This window comes from Tursiops truncatus, chromosome 18, assembly GCF_011762595.2.
Source record: "Tursiops truncatus isolate mTurTru1 chromosome 18, mTurTru1.mat.Y, whole genome shotgun sequence".
Taxonomy (NCBI): Eukaryota; Metazoa; Chordata; class Mammalia; order Artiodactyla; family Delphinidae; genus Tursiops; species Tursiops truncatus.
Genome location: NC_047051.1, coordinates 73,952,864 through 73,972,534, shown reverse-complemented (window position 1 = coordinate 73,972,534; position 19,671 = coordinate 73,952,864). Strand labels below are relative to the sequence as shown.

At 39.1% G+C, this 19,671-nt stretch overlaps 1 long non-coding RNA gene across 1 annotated transcript in view; it reads right to left on the bottom strand.

Moving 5' to 3' along the window:
- Positions 1-7,630, bottom strand: part of LOC141277074 (uncharacterized) — a 66,731-nt gene extending 59,101 nt beyond the window's left edge. The window contains exon 1 of the long non-coding RNA XR_012327776.1: positions 7,449-7,630. This is a non-coding gene — a long non-coding RNA (uncharacterized lncRNA). The remainder of the gene's footprint in view (positions 1-7,448) is intronic.
- Positions 7,631-19,671: the final 12,041 nt, after the last annotated feature.

Genomic DNA, 19,671 nt, shown 5'->3' with positions numbered 1-19,671 from the left:
TCCCCCTTCATGTTATTATCACATATTACACCTTCATATGTTGTATGCCTGTTAACATAGATTTATATTATTCTTGTATACATTTAAGAAAGCCATTATCATTGGATGAAATGTGTCTCCTCCTGAAGATACCTGTAATGTGATTTTATTTGGAAATACGGTTTTTACAGTTAACTTAAGATCAGGTTATTAGGTAGGGTGGGCCCTTACCTAATATGACTGGTGTCCTTATAAGAGAGGAAGACGGCCATAGGAAGACACAGACACACAGGGAAAAGACCAAGTGACAATTGAGGCAGAGACTGAAGTGCTGCAGTTACAAGCCAAGGGTCATCCAAGATTGCTGGAAAACCACCAGAAGTTAGGAAGAAGAAAGAATTCTCCCTACAGGTTTCAGAAGAAGCATAACTCTGCTGACATCTTGATTTCAGATTTCTGGCCTCCAAAACTTAGACAATACATTTCTTTATCCACTATATACATAAAATTTACAAAGTATTAGTGTCAGGGTTTGTTTTAACATTCACAGCTTTTGCTCAACTTGTGTAGGAATTACTATGAAAACATCCAGGCACAAGAATATTTTAACTAGACACTAATTATATCATGTGTGCAGGAGGAGAATAGGAGAAAGATGAACTAAGCTGAAGATGGGGTCAGAGAAATCTTGACAGTGGAGAAAACATTTCAGTTGGGATTGAAATGATGAGAAGTGGTTAACTAAGCTGAGAGGCAATGGGAGAGAGTTCTAGATGAAGGGATTGTGCCAAACCAGGGAAGTATGAAATTACATAAGTTGTTTGGTAAAGTATAAGAGGTTCAACACTGTAGAATATTAATGTTTGAGATGTAGATGAGAGAACTATTAGTAATGACTAATGATGTATTATTAAGGAAACTTGCCTCAACTGAATTTAGGGGGAACTGAGAATGTCCTTCCTGACCTAGCCGTATCTAGGGATTTAAATCACAGCATCTAGACTCCTGTTTCCATACCTTGTCTCTTCTTTCTTCTGTGTTGGCTTCATTCTCAGTGAACTGGCAAAGACAGTAGCTAAAGCTGAATATTCCTATCCATCAGTTTAGCTAGAGGATGAGAATTTTTGTTGCTATTGTTATTGTCATTGCAGTTCTCCTAACACTACAGTAAGTTCCAGGTAAGACGTGGATTGGCTCATTTTGGGTCATTTTCTCTTTTCTGAACTAATTACACTTGCCAAAAATAGAGGGTACTGTGACTTACTGAGTTCGATCTCACATGCCTATCTCTGGGGTAGGGCAGAGGCAGTGCCGACATCCTTCTAGTGCATAAAATGAACCAAATTATTGCAAACTCATACAGGGATATAACTTCCAAAATAGGTTATGAGCAGAAATGGAAAAGACAGAGACATAATAAACGAAACCAAACAAACACCAACTCCTGAGGAAACAGGAAATGAATATGATGGGTGGGCAGAACTAGACCTTGATATTATAAAGAAGGAAGTCTGTCTTATTCTGTAGAAAAGGAAGATACATTGAAAAAAAAAGGAAGGGACAATGACAAATTGCATTTTCATGCTAGAAAAAGAACTCTGAGAACTGTGTGGAAGACTTGTTGGAGAGGAGTGAGATGGAGGTGCTCTGGCCCCCGCCAAATATGTGCCCCAAATACAGACTTTCTTTCTTACCTGGATGCATTTTTCCTAATATTTTTCATATTCTTCGGAGACCTTGGGAAATGCCACAAAAATGTTGGCCAGCTATTCAAATATGATTCAACTATGAGATATAAATAATATATAAAATATATATTACATAGATAACATTATATAAGACTGGCTTTGTTCTTTTGAGATGCTGCATTTTAGAAAAATGCTAATGCTTTGCTTCTGAATTGAATATGTCTGTCTCTAGAACATTTTTATTTCCTGTACACTTCCATGTGTTTATGCATATATAATGAAATCTGTACTATTTTGGTATACACACTTTTTATGTAAGCATTGTATGTTCTAAGGAAGATATTTTGAATAGTCAAAGCAATAGCCTTCTGAAGTAATATGATTTAGAAAATAGTAAAATCAACCAGAAAAACAGTGAATATTCATTACAATTCAACATGCTCTAGTGACATCACTTATTAAATTTAATTTCTTGATTATTTTTATCTCTTTTAGTGTGTATTAAACATTAGCCAGCAGTGCTGCTCTTTACATAATGAAAGACTACCCATACATGCAGGATCTCACAAATATTTACATTTATTTTAGATCAGTAATCTCATGTGAGTTTTGTGTAAAAACATACCAGATCAAAAAAAAAAAGCCTCCTACTCAGAATCTTGCAGCAGAGTATAAACATGGAGACCAACACTTTAAAATTCCTTTGTAAACAAAAAGACTTGTATTACTGAACCACAAAATATGTCAAGAGAGTGTGCTTGCTTATTTACTTTTCTGCTGCAAATTATATTGGGCCTTTTCCTAAGTTTATATTTGCATAGTGTTAGGCATGCAAGGAAAAGAGTGTGTCTATTTGCATTTTTAACATTTGGTATCTTTGGCATAAATGAAGGTAGGCAGTTTGCCCTCATATTCCCTCAGTACATTTCTTGACATGAAAATATCTTTCCAGTGATTCACTAACGTGGTCTGTAGAAGAAGCAAGACTATTATTGAGGTAATCTTCACATGTCAGTTAAAAGTTTAGGCTCTTGGTTAAATCTACATCTCAAGTGTAATTTTTAAAATGCTGTGATGTGACTTAGTCACGCTCTCCTTCCTCAGACACCCAATCCACCACCTCCAACTATTCCATGTGTTTGTTGACACAAACTTTTACCTGACTCAAATATCTGTTTCTACCACGAGGAATGATGTTACTTGGAATCTTACAGCAGATCAATAAATATGTTGATTCATTTAAACTAATCTTCTAAGGCACAGGGCAGTCTGAATGCAAACAGGAGAAACAAACAAACAAACAAATAGTAGTGGTGTGTTCTGAAGATAGCAGCCAGAACTGGAGATTAGGGTACAATTCACATACCTGCTAAATGAAGACAGCACAGATACAAAGGCTTCAGATACAGAACAGTGGGCTCAACTCCCAGTCTTGATGCTTATTCATTGGAGGAATTTTGGTAAATTTATAACTTATTCATTCATTTTTAACCACAAATCATTTATCCAACAACTACTTAAAACAACCTAGAGTGAACCGGGAATTTACTATGTGAATTTCACGTATGGGCCATTGTGGGGGATTTGATACATATTTGATAAAGAAATGAATAGTCTGAATAACATTAATTAAATATGAAAATTATTCTAAAATAAAAGAACAACTTTATTAGTATATGAAACAATCTTTTTAGCTAAGAACACATTAGTTTGCACAGGGCTATTTAGATATTCAAAGAGAAACCACACAAGTGATGTCTGTCATTTTTTTTACCACTCACAGTATTTTTATTGTGCATACTTTGGTTTCTAAAATAATTGTAGTGCCTCGGATTACTAGCGTTATCACATTATCACCACTTTGGCAACTCTATATAATTTTTGTTAGTGTATTTAAGACAGCAAAAAGCATGGCACAAACTCTTCAAACCCACCATAAAGAACTGCACAATGTCTCAGAACGACATAACAATGCACCTCCACTCAGGTAGTTTTTTTTTTTTTTTTTGCAGTACGCGGGCCTCTCTCACTGCTGTGGCCTTTCCCGTTGCGGAGCACAGGCTCTGGACACGCAGGCTCAGCGGCCATGACTCACGGGCCCAGCTGCTCCGCGGCATGCGGGATCCTCCCAGACCGGGGCACGAACCCGTGTTCCCTGCATCGGCAGGTGGACTCTCAACCACTGCACCACCAGGGAAGCCCTCAGGTAGTTTTTTGATTATTAGCAATGATGAAAAATTTTCTCTAGCAAGTACAGTTTTGACCCTTGAATAATGCAGAGGTTAGGAGTGCCAACGCCCTGAGCAGTCGAAAATCTGTGTACAGTCTTGCCTCAGTGTCCGAGGGGGGCTGGTTCCAGGAGCCAACATGAATACCAAAATCCCAGGATGCTCAAGTCCCCAGGGTCCGCTCCCTGTGTCTGCAGCTCTTCATTGCAGGTTCAACCAACCACAGATCATGTAGTATTGTATTTACTCAAAAAAATCCACATATAAGTAGACAGTGCAGTTCAAATAAGTGCAGTTCAAACCTGTGCTGTTTAAGGATCAACTGTAGTTTGTTATTAATGAAAATTTGTATGTTGGTGTCCATTAAGAAGAGAAAATTCAGCAACTGTAATAAATATTTTGTTTTAAAAATATGTTAGGAAATATATCGTGCATACAAACATGTCTATGGCAAATAGATGAAGTTAAAGAATAATAAAAAAAATGAACCCCATGAATCAAAGCTTTGCTAAATATGTTAGTACTTTAGATTGTCCTGTGGGTCATTCCCCAATCTTGTCCTCGTTGATTCCTGGAGATAGTATCACTCTTCTTAATTTGGTGATAATCATTTCCTCCTGTTTCTTTGTAGAATTATCACAATAATAGATATCCTTGGGGCTTCCCTGGTGGCGCAGTGGTTGAGAGTCTGCCTGCCGATGCAGGGGACACAGGTTCGTGCCCTAGTCTGGGAAGATCCCACATGCCGCGGAGCGGCTGGGCCCGTGAGCCGTGGCCGCTGGGCCTGCGCGTCCGGAGCCTGTGCTCCGCAACGGGAGAGGCCACAGCAGTGAGAGGCCCGCGTACCTCAAAAAAAAAAAAAAAAAAAAAGATATCCTTGAATAATATGTACATGTTTTAATTTTGCTTCTTTTCATATTTATAAAAAAGGACTGATACTGTGTTAATTCATCTCTGACCATGTTTTTTATCTTTCAGCATTGTTTTTAGAGCCACCCAAGACGATTTAGGTAGCCCTATTTCAATTATTTTCATTGCTCAAAAGTAGAAATTCTTGAAACTTTTGGCCTCAGGACTCTTTTTTTCTTCCCTCCTTACTAGATAGTAAAATTATTTCCCCTGCTAATTTCAGTTTACCATTGTCCATATCATCCCGCAACAAAATGAGCACACTTGCCGGTACTCATACTCAGGGTCTCTTTCTCCATTCTCGATTGCTCCACCCCTCCTCTGTCAATGTACAATAAAAACATCTAGAACTTTAGATCTAAATTGTTAAGAATAGACATCTGTTGCTTGCTTTTTTGTTTTATTCTGTTCCTTACATTGTGAGAAAACATTTCATTTTACTAAGTTACGTGAAACCATTACTTCCATTGGCGCCTACCATCCTCCATGATACTGCTTTCTTATTTGAGTACTTCCCCCGAGGGTATTTATAATTAGATCTTGGCATGGTATACCATCTGATGCCTTGAAAGATGAAATTATCTTTAACTATTAATCCAGTGATAATTGAATCGAATACAAAAATAACAGTTTTAAAGTTATTTACTTAAACATTTGAAAATACTACTCATTTTCTTCCTCCATCAAAATTGCCATTGAAATTTGAGGTAGATCTGATGGAATTTGTTTTCTGTCTAGGGAAGAGTTCTTTCATCTCTGGAGGTTTTGAAACACACTTCTTTGTCTTTCATTTACTTAAATTTCACAAAAATATTTCTAGGTGTGATGCCTGGAGTACTCTGAAGCTTTTCAATCAGCTAGCAATGATTTTTCTCTTATCCTTGTAAATTCTAGGATAACATTCCTTTAAAAAAATTTTTGTTCTGTCCTTGAGTACTCCTTTCATGTTGATGTTAATGCATTTTTTTCTGTCCTCAATATTCCTAGACTTTTCTTTTGCAGTATCCACTTTGTTATCTCTTTCTGACACCTTTTTAGTAAAGTATCAAGATCTGAACTTCAAGTTCATTAATTTGTCTTTAGATTTATTCTACTCTTCCCAATCTGTTGTTATTCCTCAATATTAATTAATTAATAATAAAAATAAATTAATACAAATCTGACCCTTGGTTCTCCTTATAATTCCTTATATTTCCTTATCTCCTTGAAAATACTTAATGTGACTAAATTAAACTCTTCAATTATGTGTTCCATTAATTTTACTTTGCGTGGTATAAGTGATTCTGTTCATCTTTATTTTATATAGCTGTGCTCTTTTTTTTTCCTCCCATTTTCAGTGCCAATTTATGTTTTCTTAGTGGTATAGAGATTATGTGATTTTTACAGTTATTAGTTTCTCATCTGTTCCCATGCCCCCATCATTCATCCCAACATGCAAATGAATAAAACTAAGCACAGGGTCTCACCCGAAACAAGGTGGCTCATAACAGTGGAATCTCTTAGTTTTGAAGGCATAATGCATTTCTCTCTAAGTCAAAGATTTTGAACTTAGAACACTGCAAGGTTTGTATAATTATGCACTTTTACAAATGTGGCATCAAAGTTTACAAACAGGAGTCATACAGCAACACAGTGCTCCATTTATATGATATCCTAGAAAATACCAAGGAATAGGGACCTAAAGTAGATCAAAGATTAAGGGTGGAGAGGTTCAATACCAATGGGCAGTATAAGACCACTATTTTCCCATGGTGGAGTGTTCTCCATTTCCATGGTGGTATATCCATACGTTGGTGAAAAACTCACAACTCTACTTAGAGTAGTGTGTGTATATCCTACAAACAATTAATGGAAAACAACAAAAATGCTTTCACCTGCTAGGAGAAAGTTAAACTTTCTGAACCTTGGTTTTTACATGGTTTTTGCATGTGTAACACTTCCACCACCTTGGGATCCCTCTTAGGAAGAACTGGAAGGATCGTGGAAGAAGGACACGGGCCAAAACAGGCCTTTCTTGGAACCAAGTCGGAAGTTAGAAAACACTCTCTAGGGCGACACCTGCTCTCCTGTCATTCACACAACTGGTGAGAAAGTGACAGGACTCCAGGGTCTGCCTTTGGGTTGACATCAGGTTTCTGGGGTCAGATCTTGGGAAAGCTGTGGTCTGAAGCATGGGGTGCATATAAAAGACCTCCCCATGCGGGGTCCGTCCGAATTTATCCTAATCCTTGGGCATCAATACCACGCATTCCCAGAGCAGGTCTTGAGGCCAATCCCAGCTCTTAAACATCCCGTCTCAAGCCCCCTCTGGACCTGTTTTCTGAGAAACATGTTAAAAACACAACACCCGTCCCACCCTGGAAACCTTCTCTGTTGCAACCCTGCGCGACTGTGATCCAGTTAAAGCAGCAACAACCCAGAACCCACGTACCGAGGCGCAGGCCCCTCGGACACAATCATCCCCGCCGTCGCATGAACATCAGCTCCGCACCGACGAGCACAGCTTAACAAGCGTCTCAAAAGCCATAATGTCAGAAAGGGACGCCCTGCCGGTCCTGGCATTAGGAGCCCCTCAGGCGCCCACTCTCCCTAAATCGCCCCCCTCCCGAGTCTCTGGCATCTTCCACCGCGCCCGGCACCTCACCTCACAACCGGCGTCTTGAGTGGTCGCTGCTTTTCTCCGGAACTCGATTTCCTCCTGCGGAGATCCAGCCCGCGGCCCGGGAGCCGGCGGTCCCGGCGGCCCCTCCCTTTACGCGGCTCCCAGAATGCATCGCGGCCGCAGGAAGTGGCGGGAAACGCTGGAGTAGGCCTCTGCCCTGAGGCCCGGGCTCCACCTCAGCGAAGGCGAGGTGCGCCCACTGCCTCCCGCTGGAAAGAGCCGGGAGGAGGGGCGATGACCTCCAGTACCTTCCGGGTCCCCACGGTGGCGTCTGGAGACCTGGGGCCCGGGGTCGGCCTCCAACCTCCCGGACAGCCGGCGTTCTGGCGAGCAGCGAGGGAGGCCTCGGTAGGAAGGCCGCGCAGGGCCGACGCAGGTGAGAGTTCGGGGGTGGGGACGCGCCAGGGGAGGCCCGCGGGCCGGGCACCCTCCCTGGGTGCGGCTGGGCCCCCGAGCTTGGGCTCCCTCGTCAGCGCTGGGCCGCGGGCTGCTGCGCGCGCCTCGCCGAGACCGCAGCTCCGCCCCGCGCTGGGGTTCGCCAGGGGTGAGCCTCCCGGCCGCCGCCATCTTGCCTCGCGGGTGGGGAGATGCAGGATATGGAGTCAGCGCCGCCGTGTGTGCAGTTCCTTCGTCCCTGTGTAATGCAGCTGAGAGAGAAGCGCTCGAAACACTCGCCGCTCCTCTAACCTGGGCGCGTCCTGTCCCCGCCTTCCTTCTTCTAGAAGATTCCCCACCCAGTAGTTTGGGCGGCGCCTTGTGTTGGTTGGCAGCTCTGTCACCTCTCCGCAGCTCTTGGCGTGGGTGTGGCGGGCCCCAGGGCTTCCGCCTCCGTCTCGGAAACACCAAGCCCGCTGCTTGACGACCTTGAGATGAGTGACTTCGCTGTCCCCGACTCGGGGACTGATGGAGGTGGAGGGGGGAGTTGCGTGGGTGACGCCGGGTGCTCTCCTCTTCGGTGACTCGTCTTGTTGTGTGTCGGGAGTGAGAAGATGTCTGTATGCCGTTCATGCGGCGTGTTAGGCGCAGCCGAGGCAGGAGATGATCCCATCGCCAGTGGCAACACGCGCTGGGTGAGACCCGCCAGACACAGGGAGGTCATGCAGGAAATCTGTGCATTGTGCCGTCCAGAGAGACACCTAAGAGGATTGGGCCAGAAATCAGGTGGCTAGGCAGCCCACGGCTTGCATTTGGTAGAGGAAGATTTTTAAGATCTAAGGATAATTAATAAATAACTACAACAAGAGGTTCATGAAAGCATATCTTTGAAGAAGAGAAAAATAATATTGTCCCGAAAACTCGGATTAATAGCTCAGCATTTGTTCTTTAAGGAATGGTGAATTTGCTTGAACACGAGGTGCAAATATATAATGTAATGAAGAGTGAGTAAGGGAACCAATTGAAGAGCTCCTAGAGCTGACCTGAAGTTCCCAGGTAACTCAGTTTCGCTCTGAGGATGTTGCATTTCTAGAGAAGCTGTCCACCCTGAAACAGATTTCACACCTTTAGGTCAGAGGCCCAGTGATAAGGAGACCAGTACAATGACCAGAGGGCTTGCAGGCTTTCTGGACTGATAAAAACACTGAGGTACCTCTGATAAAAGGATTTGATGGGGAGACCCGAAAACTACACTTCTCTCCATCATTGAGGTGAAGGCGCTCAAGGCAGAGATGCTTTGGTTACATAAATTAAAAAGTGGCAGTTCTTATTCTTTAAATGCTATGGAGAAATCCAGACTTAATGTGCATGTGTACACACATACAGACACACACACACGTTAAAAGACCATAACAGAAAAATACCCAGAATACCAAAATGTTCAAAAAGTGCTTCTCTCTTAGTGGCAGTAAGGGAAGCAGTTATTTTCTTCATACTTTTATGCATTTTTCCACAATGAGAAATTACATTTGTTATTGGAAAATAATTTTTAATATAAGAAGAATGTAAACTAGTCTATAATCATTCTGCTTTCCTGCAAAGCTGTTGGAAAAAGCCTGCCATGACTTCTGCTGAATTTAATATTCTTTCTCTTAAGGCCAGTGTTCAAAATGAACTATATTGATAATATGGATGTTAATTTATAGTAGTGGAAAGAAAGACAAGGTGGGGATGTACCACTGTGAAAGGGCCATGTAGTTAGTAGAACATGACACCAGGCCATTTGTGGTACATAGCATAACCCAAACTTTGATCTGTTCTTTTGCCAGTGCTCCGATGCCAAGAGACCGGGTTTTGACATTCTTGGCATTCGATTTAGCAGCTTTTCCTGCACACATGACCCTAAATTTCAAGTATTCACCATTCTGGAAATAATCATGTAACAAAAATGTCTCAGGGCAATGTGCTGCCTAATTTGTTTAAACTGTGAGCAGACCGCCCTGAAAAATGAACACCAGACAATAGATTGGGTATACATGTGTAGCCCTTATTCATACCATCATATAAAAACCAATTTGGTAATTCATTCAACAATTGTTATTAATTAATTGTTAATAATTTTATGTGACACAAACTATTTTAGTTGCTAGACCATCATAAAATGTCCCTGGCCTTGCAGAGCTAACATATTAGGGGCAGAGGCACACAGCAAGCGAGTGTACAGACATCCTCAGTCATAATTACAGATCTTTCTTGACTTACGGTGGGGTTACCTCCAATAAAACCATCATAAGTTGAAAATATCTAAGTTGAAAATGCATTTAATATACCTAACCTGCCAAACATCATAGTTTAGCCTAGCCTATCTTAAATGTGCTCAGAACCCTTAATATTAGTCTACACTTTGGGCAAAATCATCTAACACACAGCCTATTTTATAATAAAGTGTTGAATAGCTCATGGAATTTAATGAATACTCTACTGAAAGTGAAAAACAAAATGGTTGCGTGGGTGCAGAATGGCTGTTAATGCATGGGTTGTTGACTCTCCCATGATCCTGTGGCTGACTGGGAGCTGTGGCTTGCTACCGCTGCCCAGCTCCACAAGAGCATGGTACTGCATATTGCTAGCCCTAGAAAGATCAAAATTCAAAATTCGAAGTACATTTTCTACTGAATGCTATCACTTTCGCAACACTGAAGTCAAAAAATTGTAAGTTGAACCATTGTAAGTCAGGACTATCAGTATATGAATAATGTCCTTAGGACGTTACCTCTATCTCCTAAACATATCCTGAAGACCACGAGATAAGCCCACCATTCGGCAACTTCAGAATGTTATGTAAAAATGGAAATATTATCAATTTTGACATAATCAAGCCTCTTTTTTTAAACCTTTTTTACTGTTAATCTTTGAGCAGAAACTTTTTAATCTCCAGGCACATGCACACATAGTATCTGTATCCAGGGACAAACAGCGTCTTTTCATTCTGTCTTCACCTTTCCTTCCACAGGTTTTGGTCTCAAGGGCATGTCTTTATAAACATTTTTCATGCTAAACTCTCTCACAGATTATGCTTCTCAAGATCCCAGACTGCAACACACAGGAAATTAGGCTCTGGAAACAGAATAAACTTTCATAATTGTTTTGAGTTGGATCAAGAAGGCCAGGCCTGGCGTCAACCAGTCTTTGGATATGGGCCTCAGAGGAAAGGAGTTGACCTTGGGCAAGGTGTATAGCAGCTCTGGCCAATGGGCTGGTCCCTTCTGGATGCAGCCCACTAACTCAGGCTTCCTTGGCAAGTGACTGATGTCCCTTTCCTCTTCCTCATTCCAGGGCAAGAGTGGACATAGGGTTGAAACTCTAGTCTGTGAGGTTGCTGCAGGAGGGAATGAGGTGGCATGAGATGGATCCATAGCAAGATGGGTGCAAAGACTTGGTGAGAGAACACTGATGGATGTCTCTGGAATTGTGAGATGCTCTGGATTATGTTCATGGAGGAGAAGAAGGAGTACAGGAAGAGTGCAGCCGAGCCTGGAAGTACCTATCCTGACCCTGTCACAAAGTGATTTACAAACATGCTTACCAGTATGACCTTAGAATTTTGGAGAGTAAGAGAGCTTTACCATAGCCAATGCATTAGAAAAATGTGAAGGCAAGTCACACTAAAATATGTCCAGGGATAGTTTGACTCGATTGGAAAATACGGCATATATTCTAAAAGAAGAGCTTGCAAAGGTAGTTTGGGGACCGTGTTTTAGAAAGCTTTGAAGGCAATATGGGATGCATCATGACTTTGAGCCAGGGGATAGTATCGTTAGCCCTAGGCTTAGAAACATTAATCCAGGATCAAGGTTTGGGGTGAATTTAAGTGGTTAGAGGTGAGAGGTTGACCGAACTGTGAGGAAATGTAAATGAGCATCAGAATGAGGATGGAACTACATGGTGGCTCCCTGGCTTGTAAATTATATGACTCTGGCCAAATTTCTTAGCTGGTCTCGTTCTTAATTTTTTAATGTCTATAAAGGGAAAGAGTTTATCTACTTCACAAAAGTTCATATAAGCAAACAGTAAGACAAAGGTTGTAAAATATCTGAGCATATATTCCCAATAATTACTAGTTCTATCTGTCCGTATCAATCAGCCATCTAGGGTTCTGTCTTTCAAAGTATCCTGGGAATAAAAAAGATGTACCATAGATTGTTAGTGGTGAGGATAAATAGGGGAAGAACAGAACACTTAAATAGCCTGCATCCATGATTGTACCCCCAACAGGAAATGATTCATTAAAATTAATGGCAGTCATCAAATTGTGGCAAATCATCTTGGAACTTGTTTTTCACTGAAAATTATTGGTAGAATAGAGAAGCCATGATAAAGTTCATAAATGACAAATTAAAAACCTTAATATCCCATGCATTTTACCTTGTCAGTTCTTCCTCATGGAAAATTTGAGGCCAAAAAATTCTGTATATGGGGTTTGCTGATCTGTGTTGTTGCTCAAAATGAACTTTCAGAATCCTGGGGGAAATTTGGTGATCCTGACCAGAAACATTCCGAAGACATTGTGGCCATGCATCAAATGGATAATCAGAATTCAAGGAGTCATTACCAGGGGGGATTCTGTCCTTTCTTTGCAAATAAGATTGGTCTTTGGTTATGAAATGTACCAAGTTTAAACTATTGAAAGAGAGGAGACTGTTTTTAAGTTGTCTTAGTTTATTCGTCACTATTTTCACACAGTAAAAAACAAATTACCTCCTCCACTTCTTCCTTGAGATGGTCCCAAAAAGAGAGAGAGAAATGGCTTACAAAAGGGGAGAGAAGAAACCAGTAAAAAGAGCAAAGTGACCTTGAAATCACATGGTAGAATTATGTAAAAGAATGGAAAATAATGTAAATTTATAGATATAGATTCATAAGACAAAGTATATTCTCTTATATATATCAAACAACAATATGTGTATATAGCACACAACGTTTCTGCAGTCTTCCTGCACAACCGTGTCCATCCACACACACAGGCATGTGTATGTACGTGTGTGGACGTACATGGCTGTGCAGGAAAACTGCAGAAACGTTGTTTGAGTCCGTACTTAGGACAGAGGATCAGTAGGGCCAGTAGTACCAAAGGCACGGGAGGATAATAAATAACAACTTCTTAGAATTACTTGGCCCAAACAACTTTTTATCTGAATTTAAAAGTAATATCTTTTTTTAAATTAAAGAAAAATTAACTAAAAAAGCAAGCTATTACTCAAAGATAGTCACTGTGCAATATTGTGATGTGTCTATTTTCTTTGAATACATTATAGATTCATAAGATAATAGCATATAAATTATATATATATAATTCTACCTTTATAATTTAACATTGTATCACCAGCAAAACCATATATTAGTATCTGCTTTTAGAAAAAAAATTTTATCGTGGCTTCATGATATTCTGTTGAGAAACTTTATCAGCTATTTCTTGGTACTTTGACATTATGATTGCTTCTAAATTTTAACTATTATAAACAATATCTTATATAATCATATTTGTTCTAAAAACAAATAAGCAAACTTTTAAATGGATGCGGTAAGCTACCAAAAGCACTTTTTTAAATAACAGAAAACACAAAAGATTGAACTCCCTTTTGTGGGCATTGGTTTGCAAAGGGAAGCAGAGTGTGTGGTTGCTCCTTTTTTCAGAGAAGTTAATGGGTAAAGAAAATCTATTCATGAAGAATGAACTAGTCTGGGTTATTGCAAAGAGACTTTGCAGTGATGTTTCACATAATATTATTAACATTAGTTGAGTGGTTAATGTGTGCCAGGCAATATTCTAAGCTCTTTATATTTAAACATTTATTTGATCTTCACATTAAACCTCTGGCAGGTACTACTATGTATCCTTATTTTATCAGTGAGGAAAATGAGGAACACACACACACACACACACACACACACACACACACACACACACACACACACACACACACACACACACACACACACACACACACACACACACACACACACACACACACACACACACACACACCACCCCCTACATAGAATGAGCAAGTTACCCAAGATCACTCATCTACTCAACGGAAGTGTCAGGATCTAGGCCACTTTGCCTGAGAGCTCTATTCGTGCCAGGTACCTATCCTGCAGTAGTGTTGAGCTATTAATATTGTCTGTGCTTCAACTAATTGATCATGAATCACATGAGAATTCTTATTTGCAATCCTGGAAGCTAGAATGCAGTGGAACAATATTTACGGATTATTCAGGTACCGAACTGCCATCTGAGAATATTTATACACCCAAGATAGCAGTCATATGTGAGGGCAAAAGAAGGATAAAATCTGGTATAGCAGGTGCTTAGTGGGTGTACCATCCAGGGTATCATTCTGAAGGAATTGACCAAGTAAATTCTCTAAACAAAAAGAAATGGCATCAAAGCAAGATTGAAAGATAAAAACAGACAACGTGTGCAAGAAAAAAATGTGTCCAGTGAATTTTATGTTCTTAGCTAAATTTAAATGGATAGAAATTTGTTCCTAGCTGTGTTGAAATGACGAGGACTGGACTTAACCTACTGTCATAACTAATTAGAAAAGTGGAAAAGTACATGAAACAACTGTTTTCAGGTGGTGGATATCAAGTAGCCTCTGACTATGATCTTTGAGAGAAAGCACATAAAATGTGGTGAGTCCTAGGATTGTTATCCAGCTTTTTGCCTGGAGGCAGTTTTTGGACCAGGAGCATGAAGTAGGGGCAGGGAGGTAGAGGCCAGCATTCTCCTTGGACTGGCGGGGAGGTGGGACGTTAGAGAGGCAGAGGGGGCTGGAAGTTGTGGGACAGAGCTGCAGAGGAAGGAGCCCCGTGGTGAAAGAGCATTAGAGATCAATACAGGAACATTGTGGAGGCATTGCTGAGTACTAGGCCATGTGTACAAAGGGGGGACCTTAAAAAAGCCTAGGTAAAAAATGACCAAGGGATAAGCTGAACACTTGTCAGAGCTAGCACAAGGTAAAAACACATTCCAACTATGACCAGACTGATCAGAGAATTCTCAATGATTTGCTGTGGTGTTTAGCAAAACCCCCAGAACAGTAACGCCTTGTGGAAGAGCACATCTTTCTCTGGAGTGAAGTCTACTCCATGCCCATACCAGCAAAGTATGAAAGTAGAATGCAGAGGGAACTTGGGATTTTTTTCTGCAGAAATTTTTCACAGTAAATGGGTTTTAAAAAATTTTTCCATTTAGTTTTTATACAGTTTTGGAAAAAATAAGTAAAATTACCTTCATAAATTAAAAAGAGATATATACAGTGATATATAATTTATAAGTAGATATTTATGTATGGGGATCATGCTCAAAATTTTATTGGAAAGACTATACAATCTGAAGAGTTGTAGACCAATAATAATGTAGAAGAGTAGCATTCAGTCTAAAGGTCCAATAATAGTGGGCCATCCATTTAAAGAAATTTGATGTGTCTATTTAATAGATTACTAGAAAGCCACTAAATTCACCACTAAATTACATGGAAAAGAATTGTATTTCATAGCAGTGAAAAAAAACTTAAGAAAGCATATATAAATATAAAAGTTTAGTGTGTATTTTTATTTTCACATGAGTCAAAATGTAAGGTTATATAATACAATTTTAATTCTGTGAGTGTATGTGTGTAACTGTCTCCTGTATTTTTACATTCTTCTGTGTCATTTTTTATGTTTTCTGTAAGTACGTGGAATACTTTTTAAATTAAAATATATGTAGGTATTTGAAGGTTATGTCATATTCAGATTTATGGGATTCACATTCTCTAGAATATTGTTAGCATTCAATTTATATTTAGTGAATCCTTGGATGGATAAATGAATTAATGAATAAAAATTTTATTATTGTAAAAAATTATTTCTCAGAGATAAATACATTATTTGGTATTCTAACTAAGCAACACTATACTAAGTATTCAAAAGTAATAATTTAAAATTCTGAGTAGTCATCTGTTGCTCTTTGCTTAGATATTTAAAAAAATACTGATCGTGCTTGTGCTTAGCTTTCTCCTTGCATTTATATGCACAGAATTTTAGACAAATCTGATGGTCCTCTGGTGGTTCATTAGGATTGAAGGCTTTAGCAGTATTAATTGATTGAGAACCAAAGTTTGGTCCTGAGTACAGACTGAGTATTTATGATTATCTGGTCTCTCTTCAATTACTATGATTTTTATTACGTTATCTTTATAAAATGTAATTTGTAAGTGTGATGGACACTATGACTCATTAATTAATGGAAAGTGTTAGGGGAAAGGAGACAATAAGAAAAGGGAAAATAGGCTATATAAACCATAGATTCATCTAGATAAACAATGTGAGGGAAAGTGAGGAGTGATGAATGGAAGGAAAGATGCGTATAGAGAGAACAGCAGTCAGCAAAACAAGCAAAGCCAAATCACGATAATCACAGTTGTAAGTTATTTTTATTCAGACCTTTGTGTTTAATGGCATGAAAATTCAGTGAAGCCTTATTCATGAGTTTCAGCCCCGCCCCCCTTAGTCCTATCCAGTTTATCAAGCTTCAGAACTGATGACAGAAAAATACACAGTTGTGCTGAGATACCAGCAATATTTGTAAAACAGAGATAATACTTTGCAGGAAGAAATATTTATAACTAAAATAACTTAATATTTCTACATAATTACTATTAATTATCATCATTTATTAAGTCTACATTTATTTACAAGAAGTTCTGTATCCATTTTGCACCTACATAATTAATTGATAAAAGTAAGAGAAAAGTAAACTAGAGGATGTACATAAGATAACATTTTTTAAAAAAATTTAATTACTTTCTCCTGCAGTCATTTATTTATTTATTTATTTATTTATTTATTTATTTTTGCGGTACGTGGGCCTCCCACTGTTGTGGCCTCTCCCGTTGCGGAGCACAGGCTCCGGACGTGCAGGCTCAGCGGCCATGGCCCACGGGCCCAGCCGCTCCGCGGCATGCGGGATCCTCCCAGACCGGGGCATGAACCCGTGTCCCCTGCATTGTCAGGCGGACTCCCAACCACTGTGCCACCAGGGAAGCCCAAGATAACGTTTTAAAGTTGACCAACAGAACAAAATTACAAAGATTCGAAACAATCAGAAGAAAAACACACACACTAATACACTCAGACAACACAGGCAATATGTTAAAAGCATAAAAAACAATAGAAACAAAGTATTACATAAAGTATTAATTTGAACCCAAGAACAACAACATTGATTATATTAAGAAACTTTAACTTTTTTAACTCATCTATTAAAATTCTGTAACTCCCAAATGGAATTATTGAATAAAATGCAAATGTATATGGTATGTAAGTCACTAAAACAAAGTGACTCAAAAACACTGAGAATAATCAGATGTTTAAAGCATGCAAGGCACAAATTGAAAACAGGAGCCATGATATCAGTCAGTGTTAAATTTAAAGTTATTAAGCATTGTAGGACACAAAAGGCCAATTTATATTGATTAAGTGTGAAATCCACAACAAAAATCTAACAGTTATTTTGCATGTGATAAAATATCATAAACATTCATAAAACAAAACCAACAGGCAATTCAAGCAGAAATAGGAACAATGTAGTAGGCAATTTGATGCATACCTTTCTTGTGGCACAGTATGTAGACAAAATGATGATAAAGATGACCTAGATAATTTGATGAATAGAAGATCTACTTGATATAATGAATTCAGTACCTTCAAAACAGAGAATATGCCTTTTTGTCAAGTGACCATATGCCCATCCACAAGCCCAAAGAAACTACAGGTCGTGGAAGGCATTTTAAACATGATCTTGTAGCTATCTGGAAACTTGTCCTTTGTCCTGGTTCTCAGACACTAAATTCATGAATTGACTCAGGCCAGATTGTACAGCCTGAGTCTGTGAGTGATGGATGAGGACTTCAGGTCTGAGTGCACTGTTGCCCTGCAGTGATGCATTGAACAGGATAGCTCAGAGATTGATGAAGCACACCTGGCCCAGGTGAGATGTTCTCTGGCATGGATTCAGATTTGACTAGTAGTAGGATTTCTATAGACTAATATACTAGGTTGGACCTAGGAGAAATTCTTAAGTTTTAAGAAGTTCTAGAGTAACCTTCATTCATTCACATATCATCAGTTGTTTGCAGCTTTATATTCTCCAGTGAAGGATTTTAGGGTCAAATTTTCACCCTGTTTGTAAAAATATTGCTGATATCCTGGCTACCTGCCAGTAGTGTGCTGATAGACCTGTATCCTTCAGATAGTTCGACACTGGTTGATTTACCTGTACCTTACCTACTATTGACACTTGTCAACAAAGTGGCCATTCATCTTTAAATAGTCACAAAAACAGACAAAGAAGACCTCAAACCATTCCAAAAAGAAGAAATAAGAGACATTATTATCTTATCAAAATGCAATAACAATCAATGAAGAAAAATGGGAAAATAAAATATCTTAGTTTCTAGAATTTGAACATTCTCTTCAAAGACTTTTGGCAAAGACTCTGGAGTGGGGAGGGTTGGTGGCAGAGAGAAAAAAATTATTGCAGAATATCTTCAAAATAATTGTAATAAAATATTACAGTTTGACCTTTGATGGAAAAAAGGCACAATAAAGTACATAAATCATTAGCTAACTCTTTCCAAGGGGAAAAAAAGAGAAGCGAAGCCCAACTATTCAAAAGCAGACATGATAAGGAGAACTAATCACAGACACAGGAAATTTAGACTCATGAGACTTTTTTGTTCAGCACTAAGCAAATAATTTTGAAAACATGGGTGAGATGTATTATTTTCTAGAAAACTAGAAATAACCAAAACTAATCAATGAAGATATAGAAATTCTAAACAGACCTTAGACAAATTAGGGAAAGTTACCAAGCATCAAAAACCTGAAAGATGTTTTAGTCCCAGGTGCTTTCACCAGCAGAGAGCTGTGAAATCAGTGCAGGTAAAATGTCTGGATGATTTATTAGTATTTTCTTGTGTAGAAATGAGAGGGACTTTGATGCAAAAACCTCCCCTCACGCCCTGACAACTGATTCTGGCCATTCTAAATCTTACATTCAAAGGCTTATAAAAAGTACCAATTAAATAAATGAGTTACTGGTAAGAGGCAGGAAGTCTCCTGTGACTTCTCTAAAAGAATGGGATTCCTGGGCTTGGAATAATGGAGTAGAAGCCCAGTAAATGTTTTTAATAAATGGGGTTGGCACATTTAAATGGAAATAGCATCACATCAGGCATCAGGAGACTTGGGCTATATACTAGTTCCATTAACCAATGACCATTTGACCTTGAGCAAGTCATGTACATTTTTGTGAATTTATTTATTTATTTTTTGGTTTGTATAAATGGAAGGTATCTGTTTTTTTTTTTTTTAGAAGGGGATCTTTGATATATTAATAGGTTTCCCACAAGTGTTTGAAGGATGCTTAAATAGTGATAAATTGAAATGTTAAAAGAATAGAGAAAATTTAATGTGTTGCACACCAAAGTGGGTGGACTTCGATTGGTACCACCCACACATGGGAATCTTGCCTTGGATTGCTAAGAATATTTTATGGAAAAGAGAAGAATCTTGGACTTACCAATATCATACTCAAATGTGCAAAGTAAACTTAACATCTTTCCTTCTTTCATACTTTAAACAGATCCCTTTCCCTTAGAGCTCCCTTCCCACTGGGAAGTGGGGAAATATAATTTAACCCCAATGTATTAAACTCAGTCCCATGGGATAATTCAGACAGTCCTTTGAGAAATCGCTCAATGCTCTTAGGGAAACATGC